Source organism: Nicotiana attenuata, unplaced genomic scaffold (assembly GCF_001879085.1).
Source record: "Nicotiana attenuata strain UT unplaced genomic scaffold, NIATTr2, whole genome shotgun sequence".
In the NCBI taxonomy this organism is placed as follows: Eukaryota; Viridiplantae; Streptophyta; class Magnoliopsida; order Solanales; family Solanaceae; genus Nicotiana; species Nicotiana attenuata.
The window spans coordinates 438,899-453,909 of record NW_017670630.1 but is presented as its reverse complement, the minus strand read 5'-3'; positions in this window follow the sequence as shown (position 1 = coordinate 453,909).

Here is a 15,011-nt window from a genome sequence, read left to right as displayed (position 1 = left end):
CATCACAATTTGTTATGATAATTCGGTCTAGTGAGGCCAAGACATTTAAGGAAACAATTGTCACAAAACCAATGGTTGAAGGAGCAGTGAACAAGCTGAGCATGACAAAAGGTGAACCTTTTATGGTAGTTGAGAAGAGATCCACAAGTGATGCAAAGTCAAAAGTGATCATGTCAGGGTTGGTAAACAAGCCTATCATAATTGTGGAGGGTGCCCGCACGGACCCTGTCATCATCAAGCCTGTAACCCAGTTGCCGGTAATCAACACCAAGGCTATCCCATGGAGCTATGAACGGGTGATAGTGACCAACAAGGATGGAAGTGAAAGAAGAAGTAAATGAGGCCCAGGGATTAACTCTTTCGGGGAGATGCTTTGCCCCGGAAGAGTTAAGGAAAGCTAAAACACCTAGAGATAATCCAGTTCTAGTAAAGAAAGCAGTCACTGAAGAAGAAGCGGAGGAGTTTTTGAGAAAAATGGAAGTGCAAGATTACTCAATCGTGGAGCAGTTAAGGAAGACTCCTGCTCAGATTTCCTTACTATCATTGTTGATCCATTCAGACGAGCATCGTCGGGCCTTGATGAAAATTCTGAACGACGCTCATGTCCCCAACAAAATCACAGCGAACCATTTGGAGAAGATCGCTATTAAGATATTTGAGGTGAACAGGGTCACTTTCTCTGATGACGAGTTGCCTGTGTAAGGTACTGAACACAACAAAGCTCTCTATCTTATAGTGAAATGTGAAGATTCTGTGGTCACTAGGGTGCTGGTGGATAATGGTTCCAGTGCAAACATTTGCCCTCTTTCCACTTTGCACAAGTTGAAGATTGATACTAAAAGGGTCCATAGGAACAGTATATGTGTCCGAGGATTTGACGGTGGATGAAAAGATTCGGTTGGTGATATAGTGCTTGAATTTACAATAGGACCGGTTGAATTCACCATGGAGTTCCAGGTATTGGACGTGGCCGTTTCTTACAATTTGCTGTTGGGTCAGCCCTGGATACAATAGTCCTCTTTGCACCAGATGGTCAAGTTTGAGTGGGACAGACAGAAGATTGCCGTGCATGGTGATGAGAGCTCGGTTGCTTATAATGATGCCTCTGTCCCGTTCATTGAGGTCAAAAATGATCAAGGGCCGGCATACCAGGTTTCTGAAACAGTGTTAGTTGAGAAGGTGCCAGAAGGCGAATGTATTCCGACTCCAAAGTTAGCTTCCGCATCTGTCATGCTAAAATGCTGAAGAACGGTTTTGCGCCATGAAAAGGCCCGGGCGCTTCTCTACAAGGTATCGTGCAGCCAGTGTCTCTGCCTAAAAACTTGGATACATTCGGTCTTGGATTCAAACCCACAGCGGCAGACGTGAGAAGGGCTAGAAGGTTGAAACAGAAGGCGTGGGCACTCCTGAATCCTATCCCGCGTCTCTCCAGGTCATTTGTCAAGCCCGGTACCATGAAACGCCAGTATCAACAGTTCCAAATCCTGTGGTTGATGTTGATGAAGAGTTAATCGAAAGGTTTCAGAGTTTGTTTGATGATGTGAACATGGTAGAAGTTGGAGAGGGTTCTAGCAAAGCGGAAGTGCAGTTGGTCGGGCCAATCGTAAAGCTTAACAATTGGAAGGCTACTCCTCTCCCTACTCGGAGGGAGTTTTGGTATTTTTCTTTGTTTTCCTTTCTATCTGGGTCATTCCAGGGTTGTGACCCAGATTTTTATTTTCTCGCTTGTTTGATGTACAAACCCTGTTATCCTTTATTTTCAATGAAATGCAATTTCCCTTTTTCAATAGTTTTTGTTTTGTTTTCTTTTCTTCTTTGTACAGTTCTTTTTATGATGGTTTCAATGACATGACATGCATTCGGAATCTTCAGCCAAGTCTTAAAAGTCAATCTAACTCTGAACTAATAATCCAAGAAATAGAGTGTGATGATGAAACAGAATATGATGAGGATGAGGCATTTGAGGAGATTAGTAAAGAACTAAATCATTTTGAAGAAAAACCCAAGCCTAATTTGAATGAAACTGAAGCAATCAATTTAGGGGATCTAGATAATGTCAGAGAAACCAAGATAAGTGTCCATCTTGAACCGCAAATCAGGGAAGAAATAATCAAAGCATTGTTTGAATATAAGGACATTTTTGCATGGTCGTATGATGACATGCCAGGCTTGAGTACCGATTTGGTGGACCACAAATTGCCAACTGATCCAGCTTTCCCTCCCGTCAAGTAGAAATTAAGAAAGTTTAAGATTGATATGAGTGTGAAAATCAAAGAAGAAGTCACAAAGCAGCTCGATGCGAAGGTCAGTCGGGTCAGGCGGTATCCCACGTGGTTAGCTAATGTTGTGCCTGTGCCAAAGAAAGACGGTAAGACCAAAGTATGTGTCGATTACCGTGACCTCAACAAAGCAAGTCCAAAGGATAACTTCCCGTTGCCAAATATCCACATTTTGATTGATAATTGTGCCAAGCATGAGATTGGGTCTTTTGTGGATTGCTATGCGGGATATCATCAAATCTTAATGGATGAGGAAGATGCGGAGAAGACGACATTTATCGCGCCATGGGGAACATATTGCTACCGGGTCATGCCGTTTGGTTTGAAAAATACTGGGGCAACATACATGAGGGTAATGAGCACCATATTCCATGACATGATACCCAAGGAGATTGAGGTCTACGTGGATGATGTAATCATAATGTCCAGGAAGCAGTCTGACCACGTCGGGGACCTGAGAAAATTTTTCCAGAGGCTCCGCAGGTACAATCTTAAGCTCAACCCTGCAAAATGTGCATATGGTGTTCCGTCGGGCAAGTTGTTAGGCTTCATAGTCAGTTGGTGGGGCATCGAGCTGGGTCTGTCAAAAATAAAAGCTATCTAGGAATTACCACCGCCAAAGAACAAGACTGAGGTGATGAGTCTGTTAGGGAGGTTGAACTACATCAGCAGGTTTATTGCTCAACTGACGACAACCTGTGAGCCCATCTTCAAGTTGCTAAAGAAGGATTCTGCGGTCAAATGGACCAATGAGTGCCAAGAAGCATCCGATAAGATCAAGGCATATTTGTCAAACCCACCTGTGCTGGTACCGCCGGAACCATGGAGACCGTTGATTCTTTATTTGACAGTCCTGGATAATTCATTTGGCTGTGTGTTGGGTCAACATGACATCACTAGCAGGAAAGAGCAGGCCATCTATTATCTCAGCAAGAAGTTCACATCCTATGAGGTTAAGTATACCCACCTGGAAAGGACATGTTACGCCCTGACTTGGGTAGCGCAGAAGTTGAAGCATTATCTGTCATCCTACACTACTTATCTCATTTCCCGCTTAGATCCTTTAACGTATATTTTCCAGAAGCCTAGGCCCACAGGAAGACTCGCAAAGTGGCAGATTTTGCTCACAGAATTTGATATCGTATTTGTGACTCGGACGGTAATGAAAGCCCAAGCTTTGGCCGATCATTTGGCCGAAAACCCGGTGGATGAAGAATATGAGCCGCTGAAGACTTATTTTCCTGATGAAGAGGTAATGCATATCGAGGAGGTCGAGCAGGATGAGAAAACCGGTTGGATATTTTTCTTTGATGGGGCTGCTAACATGAAAGGTGTTGGGATAGGAGCTATGCTCATTTCTGAAATAGGGCACCACTACCCAGTCACATCTCAACTTCGTTTCTATTGCACCAATAACATGGCTGAGTACGAAGCATGCATTCTGGGTTTATGGTTAGCTGTGGACATGGGAGTCCAAGAAGTGCTAGTTTTGGGAGATCCAGATCTGTTAGTGCACCAGATCCAGGGAGAACGGGAGACTCGAGATTTGAAGCTCATACCATATCGACAATGTCTGCACGATTTCTGTCAGCGGTTCAAATCAGTGGAATTCAAGCATATCCCTAGGATCCATAATGAGGTTGCTGATGCTTTGGCCACTCTGGCGTCAATGTTACACCATCCGGATAAGGCCTATATTGACCCTTTGCATATTCAGGTCCGTGATCAGCATGCTTACTGTAACATGGTGGAAGAAGAACTTGATGGCGAGCCGTGGTTCCATGATATCAGGAAATACATCAGGATGGGGGTATATCCGGTACAAGCCACAGGCGATCAAAGGAGAACAATTCGATGCTTGTCAAGTGGATTCTTCTTAAGTGGAGGAGTTTTGTACAAAAGAACTCCAGATCTTGGATTGTTGAGATGCATAGATGCTAAGCAAGCCACGGTTAATATGATAGAGGTACACTCGGGAGTTTGTGGGCCCCATATGAGTGGGTATGTTTGGGCAAAGAAAATTCTTCGAGCAGGATATTATTGGCTCACCATGGAGCGAGATTGCATCAGCTTTGTGCGAAAGTGTCATCAATGCCAGGTGCACAGTGACTTGATCCATTCTCCCCCATCTGAATTGCACACAATGTCCACACCTTGGCCCTTTGTTGCTTGGGGCATGGATTTCATCGGACCAATTGAGCCAGCAGCATCCAATGGGCACTGGTTCATTCTGGTGGCATCGATTATTTCACCAAGTGGGTTGAGGCTATGACTCTCAAATCTGTGACCAAGAAAGCAGTGGTTGACTTTGTTCATTCAAACATCATTTGTTGTTTCGGAATTCCAAAGGTAATTATCATGGACAATGGCGCAAATCTTAACGTCATTTGATGAAGGAAGTATGTCAGCAGTTCAAGATTATGCATCGAAATTCCACTCTGTATCGTCCCAAGGCAAATGGAGCGGTTGAGGCAGCCAACAAGAACATAAAGAAGATACTTCGAAAGATGGTGCAAGGTTTTAGGCAATGGCATGAAAAGTTGCCTTTTGCTTTGCTGGGTTATCGCACTACTGTTCGCACTTCAGTAGGTGCAACTCCTTATTTGTTGGTGTATGGTACTGAAGCAGTGATACTTGCGGAGGTTGAGATCCCATCCATTCGAATGTTGCTGAAGCAGAGATTGATGATGATGAGTGGGTCAAAACCCGGTTGGAGCAATTAAGTCTGATTGATGAGAAAAGACTGACGGCAGTATGTCACGGCCAGTTGTATCAAAGGAGAATGGCAAGAGCATACAACAAGAAGGTGCGTTCCCGGAAATTTGAAGTGGGTGAGTTGGCATTGAAACACATCCTTCCACATCAGGCTGAAGCAAAAGGCAAGTTTGTCCCAAATTGGCAGGGGTCATTCGTGGTAATGAGAGTGTTGTCCAATGGTGTTGTGTATTTAACAGATATAGAAGGCAAGTGTGTAGACATGACTATCAATTCTAATGCGGTCAAAAGATATTATGTATGATTTCTTTGGTTTAAACTGTGTTCATTTGTACTTGGCATGTTTTGAAGATTGAAATGACGAAGGCATTTTATTCTGCCATCTAAACACTTTTTCCATTGTTACCCCTTTGAGCCTTATTTGCTTTCTTTTACACCCCTCTTTTGGAATTAGTAGCAAAGATCAGAAACATAGAGACAAAAGATAAAGAGACAGAGGAAATGAAAAAAAAGAGAGAAGAAATAAAAGGAAAAGAGAATAAAGAAAAAAAGAAGAAGAAAAAAAAAGAAACAGAAAAAGAAAAAAAGAGAGAAAAAAGAAGAGAGAGAAATAAAAGAAGAAGAAAGTACAAACAAAAACAAAGCAACTCAAATGTCATGAACTACGTTCGACCTGATTCCTTTTAAGGATACGTAGGCAGCCTCACGGTTCGGTCCCATCAAAATAAAAATTCAAAAGTCCCCAAGCAAAGAAACTGGGGCAGAGTTGCGGTTTTGTAAAAGATCTGATTCCAAAAGTTGTAATTTTGAACCCATTCAAGTTGTTTTGAGCTTTTATGATATCCTTTTTTCCAAAACCTATCCAAAAACCCACATTACGATCCAAAGAAAGACCTTCCGATCAATCTTCGATGGATGACAAGTCAATCAGGTAGAGGTGCGAATCCTATCAGGGGCAACACTCCGTTCTACGCAGGGAAAAATGAATAAATGAGAGAGTCTTATTGGTGAAAACCCTCACGGGCACCGTAAGGCGACGGAAAGCTGAGAGAAATTAAAATGAGAGAGTCTTATTGGTGAAAACCCTCACGGGCACCATAAGGCGACAGTGAGTTAGGAGATGAACAAATGAGAGAGGTTTGCTGGTGAAAACCCTTCAGGGCGCCGCTAGCCGAGTAAGGTGGTTGACTTTGCAAGGGAATTGGATCATGGGGACCCCAGGCATAAAGTGTGAGGACTGAAAGGTGGTTGACTGAGTGGACTAGGCTGATTAATCCAAAATGCATGTCATGATCATTGATGCCAGCAAGCTCGCTCAGATAAGTCCTTTTTCCTTTTTCTTCCTCAAATAGTCTTCCTGTTTTGAATCTTCTTCTTTACTCATAACTCTCGAAGCCATTGAATTTCATCTCCTTTTTGGGTCTACTATCTCTAAGGCTTTTTCCAATGTTAGCTTTGCTAAGCAAACAAGAAGGGATTGCAAAGCTTATTACCGACTTCCAATTGCACAAAGCGAAATGCGGCCACAACATGCCAAGATGGCATGATGCACAATGAAAAATGAGGTGTTAGCCGAGTTTCAGGAAATCAAGTGGTTTCGTGAATTGTGGGGAGAAATACAGGGATTTAGGTTGGAAAGACAGAAAATGCTAAAACAACAGGTTGAGTATAGGGCACTCAGGTCATTCAGGGCTTCGAGGTTAAGGTTCAATTAGAAGGTGAAACAGTTCCTTGCCGGTTGGATGCAGATGAGCAGCGCAAAGTACGACAGTGGGAAGGCCACCCTCAGCAAGAATGCCATAAACTAACCACCACATTTTCAAACTGAAAAGATTTTTCTTTGAATGAAACAAGGGCAGGAAATTTTGTTTGTTCCGGAGAAACCTTCCGTGAAGGAAGCAGGTGCCAGATAGGCTCGGCCGTAAATTTTTAGTACTCTCCCGGATAACGGGATTTAGTAAGTATCGAGACCCTCGCAAGTGACAAGGTCTCATGAGAGTTTTCTTTTGGGAAATATAATTCAGCATTCAAGTTTTCACTTTTGAAGATGAGACTTGGTTTGAAATTGTAAGGATAAGAGAATTTAGCTTAGAACTTATTTTGATAACAAGAGTCGGTTAACACTCACAGATGTTCCCAATATCAAACTGGGGCAGAAAAATTTCTTTTGGTTTGTATGTTTTGTCGTAATCAGGCACCCACCTGCAGAACAAGGTAATACGGCACAAGTTCAAGGAAAACGGGTCGAGTTCAGCAATCAGGCGCCCACCTGGAGAACAAGGGAAGATAGTTCAAGCGAAAGGCAGTCTCAAGAAAAAGCAGGTCGAGTTCATCAATCAGGCGCCCACCTGGAGAACAAGGGAAGATAGTTCAAGTGAAAGGCAGTCTCATGAAAAAGCAGTTCAAGTTCAGCAATCAGGCGCCCACCTGAAGAACAAGGGAAGATAGTTCAAAGGAAAAGCAGTTGCAAGGGAAAGCAGTTCGAGTTTCAGCAATCAGGCGCCCACCTGGAGAACAAGGGAAGACAGTTCAAGTTCAGAGAAAGCAGTTTCAAGGGAAGGCAGTTCAAGTTTCAAGGGAAAGCAGTTTCAAGGGAAGACAATTCGAGTTTCAGCAATCAGGCGCTCACCTGGAGAACAAGGGAAGACAGTTCAAGTTCAGGGAAAGCAGTTTCAAGGGAAGGCAATTCAAGTTTCAAGGGAAAGCAGTTTCAAGGGAAGACAGTTCAAGTTTCAGCAATCAGGTGCCCACCTGGAGAACAAGGGAAGACAGTTCAAGTCTCAAGGAAAAACAGTTTCGAAGGAAGACAGTTCAAGCTCAGCAATCAGGGGCCCACCTGGAGAACAAGGGAAGACAGTTCAAGTTTCAAGTGAAAGCAGTTTCAAAGGAAGACAGTTCAAGTTCAGCAATCATGCGCCCACCTGGAGAACAAGGGAAGACAGTTCAAGTTTCAAGGGAAAGCAGTTTCGAAGGAAGATAGGTCAAGTTCAGCAATCAGGCGCCCACCTGGAGAACAAGGGAAGACAATCCAAAGGAAAAGCAGTTTCAAGAGAAAGCAGTTTAAGTTCAGCAATCAGGCGCCCACCTGGAGAACAAGGGAAGACAGTTTTAAGGGAAAACCGTTGCGAAGTGAGACGGTTCGAGTTCAGCAATCAGGCACCCACCTGGAGAACAAGGGAAGACAACACAAGTTTCAAGGTGATAGCAGTTTCAAAGAAAAGCAGTTCGAGCATCGGCAGTCAGGCGCCCACCTGGAGAACAAGGGAAAGCAGCTCAAGTTTCAAGAGGAAGACAGTTCAAGTTCAGCAATTAGGCGCCCACCTGGAGAACAAGGAAAAACGGTTCAAGTTTCAAAGGAAAGTAGTCCAAGAAGACAGGTCGAGTTTTTGGCAATCAAGCGCCCACCTGGAAAACAAGGGAATTCACTCCAGAATACAATTCAAGTCAGCAACAAAGGAAGCTACTTGGGAAGTAGGAGTCAACAGCTCAAGATGCACCACAGAGCCGCATGAGCTGCAAGATCAAGTTTGAAGATACGTAGATAGGATTCTTGTAATACATAGATCATAGTTTAGTTTAGCTTCTTTTATTTTGACTCGGTGTAATAAGGAGTTCAGCAAGCAGTAGCAGCAGCAGCAACAGTAAAATCACAGCTTCCCGGTAGTCCCAGCTACCAAAACTTTCCGAACTGCACTGACCTTCCTTTATAGCCAAGGATATGTAGGCAACCTCGGAAGCAAGGTTCGATTAGGCTTTTCAAAAATGCTTCCCATGGAGTATTCAAACGGACAAAAATCGCTCGTATCCGCTCACTTTATCTTTGCACGAAAACTCTTCGTGTTTCCGAGCAAAGAGGGGCAGCTGTGAGCACGTGATTTTTTCCCTATAGGAGTCACTCCCATAAAATACAAGAAAAACAATTTCTTCTATTTTTTGCAATTTTATAGGATTTTGTGGAAATTTGTGCTAATTGTTTGCATTTCTGTGCATGTTTATTTTTGTTAAAATCATAAAATGCAAAAAATACCATGCGTTGCATTTAGGCTTCATTTTTACATTGTAAGGTTAATTAGTGAATTAGTTGCTTTATTCAAAAATGAAAATCACAAAAATTGGCTTACTTTTGCATTTTTAGCTTTTTAATTTTGGATCAGTAATTTCCTCTATTAATTTAGGAGTAATTAATTTTTGTAAATATTGTAGTAGATAATTAGCTCATTTTTGCGAATTAATTTAATTTAAGAATTTAATTTAGGTGTTTCAATTAATTAAAAAGGAAAAAGAAAAACAAATGAAAAAAAAGAGAGGAAAAAGAGATTTAGTGAAATAAAGGGCTGTTGTTTGGACCAAATGCTAAAGCCCAACCCCTTTTTCCCCATCAATCCACCCCAGCCCAATCCCATTAACCCGGTCCAGCCCCACCCCCATACCAAAACGACCCCGTTTCTATTCCCTTTATCACAGCCGTTGGATTTTGATAATCCAAAGGCTCAGAACTCATTACCTGTTTAATATATATATATATGTCCTAAAACGGTTCACCCCCCAAACCCCGAAACCCGGCTCACTCTCCATCTCTCTAATTCACAGAATGAAACCCTAGCCGCCGCCCTAAAATTCCCCGCCACCTCCGCCGTCAACCATCCACCGCAATTCGCCTCACGGCGGTTCCGGTGGTCCAAACATCCCCAAATTTTTATCAGGCAACCCCCTTTCCCTCCTCTTTCTAGATCCCCAAACCAATCCCTTCAAATCCCCACCAATCTCCTTCAATTTTGGATCCGAAATTTAGCCCCCCCAAAAAAACCCTAACTCATCCAAACAACCCCAAATTAACACCCTATAGGCACCAAACCTTCCCAAACCCAAAACCCTAAACGACTTCCCCAAATAACCTCTGGAGCTTCTCGAATCTATGATTTAGTTTTGACCTAATTTCCGTTTTGGGGTTTTTCTTTGAAGTTTTGTTCGTCTAGGTTGGAAACTCACCCAAATAGGTTATTCCTGTCTGAGATAATCGTTTGGGTCAGTTCCATGCCTCGTCGAAAGCTCTGAACCTGGCCAGCTTGCTGCTTCTGTGTCGATTGTTCATCTGGTTGATTAAATTGGTATTTTATGAACTTTAGTCGTTTTATTCATCTGTGTTTTCCTCTGTTGTTGTTTCTAATCCTTTCTTCCTCTCAAATTCTGTCAGTTGCATGATAGGTTTTAGGTGCCGTCTGTTTGTTTGCATATTTAGGGTTTCAAATGAGAGTTTCATCACATAAGTCAGTTTAGGTCAATATTTGAATTAATTCTTGTTCCGATGGTATTTTTTGATTTCAACTTATGATAGAATAATTTAGGTGTAATTCGAGGTTCAATTGCATTGTTGAGGTTTATTTGAGCATGTTTAGTCGTTAGTTTTGTTTTAGAATGCATTGATTATTCCAAGTATTTGTAAAAGTTCCATTAGGGGGTTCCTTGTATAGATCGGTTCACTATGAATTGAGGTCGTTTTAGTGGTTTAGGTTCATTCACTAGTTGCTAAATACATTTTTCAGCTCTTAATCTCCTTTGCTTTCAAACCATTTGAAGATATCAGCGTATTTGTTTCCTGTTTGATTAGTTTGTAAATGTTCAGAACTTTCAAGGGTTTAATTGAACAAAAGAAAACTTCAGGGGTTTATCTAAGGGGTGGGTAAACTTGATAGGGTAAAAGAACCTACTGGAAGGATCTAGAATAAGGGGCAGCTGGCCTCATTTGGCCAGCACAAATTGCTGAAACCAATTAGAGGTTGACAGCTGTCCCATTCTGTTAAAAAACATGCTTGTGTGAGGGAATAATTCTCATTCTGTTTTAAGCAGCACATGGCATCCAAAAAGGGCTATATATAGACCCTTCTTTCACTCAAAAAATCAGTGATTCACACCCTGAATAACATTCAAAGTGTCTGCATCCTTTTTTGGTTGAAAATTGTTTGAAATTGCTCTTTGGTTTTCATTGTTTGATGAGTTTAAAAGTTTTAAGGGATCTCTGATTTGTCTGGGGTTAAAAATGGTTTAAAGGAGCTGAATATTGCAGCGTTGATGTGCTGATCTATTGCTGTTGCTGAAATCCTCATCCTCTTTTGTTTATTTTGACCTCCAGGTATTCCTTGGCTCTTGAGTGACATGTGAAGTGCAAATCTGAAACCATGTAATCGAGTCAGAGATTTATGGATGAATGTTAACTTGCTGAATATTAGTTCATGGTCTTTAGAGTCTATTCATGCTTTCTATATTGAGTTGGCTTTGTCGTATTGTCTTCCTGTATTCCTTCATGTTATTATTGTTTATATCTTGTTCAAGGTTGGATTGGGTTCCAGCTTATTATGTTGGTTTTAGTTTGGTTGAACTCCTATCATGATTTTGCTGTTCTGGCTTTTGGTTTAAGTATCTGAATGAGTTTAGGAGCCATTGTTGCCATTGTAATACATAATTTAAATGTATGGAGTATCCCTACTGTTAGAATCACTACATGTATGAGTTCAACAGCGGCTAGTAGTAATTTTAATTTTCAAATGTGTGTGACCTGAGGTTCGTTGAGTGTATAATGTTTTAATTTTCTGCAGTTTGGATCTAAATTAGATGATGGACATCTTTTATTTGCTTTGATAGAATTGGTTTAGTTTAATGTAGATTAGTGTTTGAGTTACTCAAGGCATAACAAATACTTGAAGGGTTGCAGAACAAAGATGCTGAACCGCATCCCTTAAAACGTCAAGGCCTATTAAATGGCCCAAGTGAGACTGCCTGACCCAAATCAGGCTCGTGTGTCTCAGGCCCATTTCCTTCATTTCTGGATTCACCTCCAAGGCCCAGTTCTCTTGTCATTTTCAGTAGCTTTGGTAACCTGATTTTAACAGCCAAAGAATTTGTAAGATGGCCCATGTCCTTGAAATAACCCATGGCCCAATCGTGCTTACGACAAATAACTCTATTGAATTCGAATCATTTGCAAATGCAAGCATCCTTAGGCCCAGTTAGTATGACTCTTAAAAAATGGAGCGAGGTGTGCCACTTAATTATACCACCATGGCCCTCACAAATATTATTATTAGTTATTTAAATGAACCCTCGTAGAAAGACCTTTAGGCGCGTGTTTAAAAAATATAATTGTGATTGTGTACACATCCGCAGGACACAATCGCGATTCTAAAAACTAATTCGGAGTATGCGTTCGCGCAACTTCGATCAAACTTTCTCAATAATAATAAAATTATTGTTAATATAGTCCGCTTTAATTAAATGTAGTTCTTTTAGGCCGAGGTGTGCCATCCATAATTGAATCCCTATGGCCCTCGTGTTAATTTTATAACTTAGATATTAAAAAATGAATGTTCTTAGTTTGCATTAGGCACGTTTAATATACCATCGTGGTTGTGTACACGTCCGCGTGACATAATTACGATTCTAAAAATAAAATCGGAGTATGCGTTCGCGCAACTTCGGCCAAATCTTCTTAATAATAATAAAGCGTTATTAATTGTGGACATGTTCGCGTGACATGATTTTTAACGCGCAAAACAAACGAGTACACGTGCGCGTGACCTGTTTTAAGATAATTTCTTAATTAAAATGGAAAATGCACATAGGTTCTAAAATCAGTAATTAAACAATTTAATTAAGGCAAGTATGATTAAAGCGACCATGCTAGAACCACGAAACTCGGGAGTGCCTAACACCTTCTCCTAGGTTAACAGAATTCCTTACCCGAATTTCTGTGTATCGCAGACATTAAAACAGAGTCAAATCTCCTCGATTCGGGATTCTAAACCGGTGACTTGGGACACCATAAACTATCCCAAGTGGCGACTCTGATCTTAAAATAATAATCCCGTTTCGATTGTCACTTATATTGGAAAAACTCCCTTATTATACTCTTCTAGGGGTGTAGGAAAAAGGAGGTGCGACATCGTCTGGTCCCGACCCTACTTGGTATAAATACATATAAAAATGCTATTTTGAGGACTTTTAACAGATCTTAGACCTAGAGGGAACACACTTTGAAGGAGAATTCACGTGGGGAACACACACCGCGCTTGGAGGAGGCTTCTAACTAGTTTTTCTTCTCTTCTCTTCCTTTAATTTATAGTTTATTAGTTCTAGAGTTTTGGGTGCTGCATGAACGTTGTAGTTTGAAACTTGAATTGCTCTTATTATTTTATCATATTGGTTTATTTATTCAATCTTGCGCTTAATTATTTGATTGCTTGATCACCTATTGAATGCTATCTACTAATCTACGATAGAACTCGGGAGAGAGAATTCTAAATTGCATATAAGATTGAGTAGAGCAAGATCTTAACTTGGGGGGGGGGGGGGAGGAGGGGGATTTGCGGTTAGGATACGAATATAGCTAATCGCCTTGCTTGGTTATTATACGAAAATTATTAATGCATTCTTGTTAGTTCTATCTCCATAGGAATATTGGCGTTAGGTTAGCTTGAATAGGCGAGTTGTACTTCGGGAGAAGGCTACGAGCAATATTAACCCTGTCAACCAATATACTAACATATTAATTAGACGATTTAAGTGGAAAACTCAACGGGATTGTTAGCTAACCCATAGCTCTAGAATATTCACTCACGTTGAATTCGTCTCTATAATTCGCCAATTTGTTTCCTTTGTTTCTTAGTTTACTACTCTAGATTAGGGGTGTTCAAAACCGATCCGAAACCGAAAACCGAACCGAACCGAACCGAAGCTTAATGGCTTACCGGTAACGGCTTAACGAACGGGGAATGGATTGAATTTTTTTAATTAACGGCTTATCGGTTCGGGGGCGGATTATTCAATTTTCTTAACGGATAATCCGTTAACCCATTAAGAATATAAATATATATATAAAATTTATTTTTATTTATATATATTAAATATAAAAAAACTAAAACCCTTAAAAATGAATAAGTATAACAAAATTACAAAAACAAACAACAACCATACCCCCCCCCCCCCCCCCCGTATGTTTTGTCTCTGAACTGTCTAACCCATTCCTAAATCCTAATTCCTTATTATAGAGAAAGTGAGAAACCCTAACGCTTAAAGCAGAAGCCACCGGCCACCGGCCACCAGTCCTCTCCTCGTCGTCGTCTACTTCCACCAGCCGCCGGTCTCCCTCTCGCCGTCTCGTCTCTCCAGTTACTCTTCTTATCCAGGTACTCTTACTTATGAATAAGATTTTTTGATTTTTGCTGGGACTTTAAAGAGGAGTATTCCTCAAAAATTTCAACTACAGTAGAGGTGTAATATGAGGCAACTCATGTTTTTGTTGGGGCTTTGCTGGGTATTGTATGGTTTGGTGGAACATTGTTGATATAGATTGACGATGTTTGATGGCACTTCTTTTTACAATTTATAATGTTCCTTTTTCTTGTTATGTTTAGGTTGTTTGGACAATGTTATTATTCCGTAGCTCATTGTACTTTTATACTTTTATCTTGATTATATGAATGTTGTTATACTTGTATCAGTAGTTCTTATGTAAAAAAAAAAAATCAGTTTTGTTTCCCCTAAATTTTCTACGATCCAATCTTCTTTGTTCGCATATGAGTTCTTGGCTTTATATATTATCACTTGCCGGGTGGAATTTATGTCCCTTTCTCCAGTGGAGAAATTGTTAAAGATAGCCAAGAAACAATGCTTTCTCATTTCAACACTTTGACACTTTTGTGTCTTTACTTGCTTTAATTTATTGATATATATACTAATTATGGAATTGTCCAAGCTCTCATTCGATATGTCCAACCCAATTGCTAAAAATGCTGGATTTATGACATTATTAGTAGAGTTTGACTTCACAATTTTACAAATATCAAGGTTGTTTAATTTCAATCTGATCATTGTAGCTTTTCTCCTCAGTATGGAGAGCATGGGATTCTATGCTTACTTCATCTGTATTTCTTGGTGTAATCTGACTTTGTAATACATGATGATGAAAAGGATTTGCATTGATGTCAACATGAAAGAGAAAGGATCTCTAGGCTAATACAATAT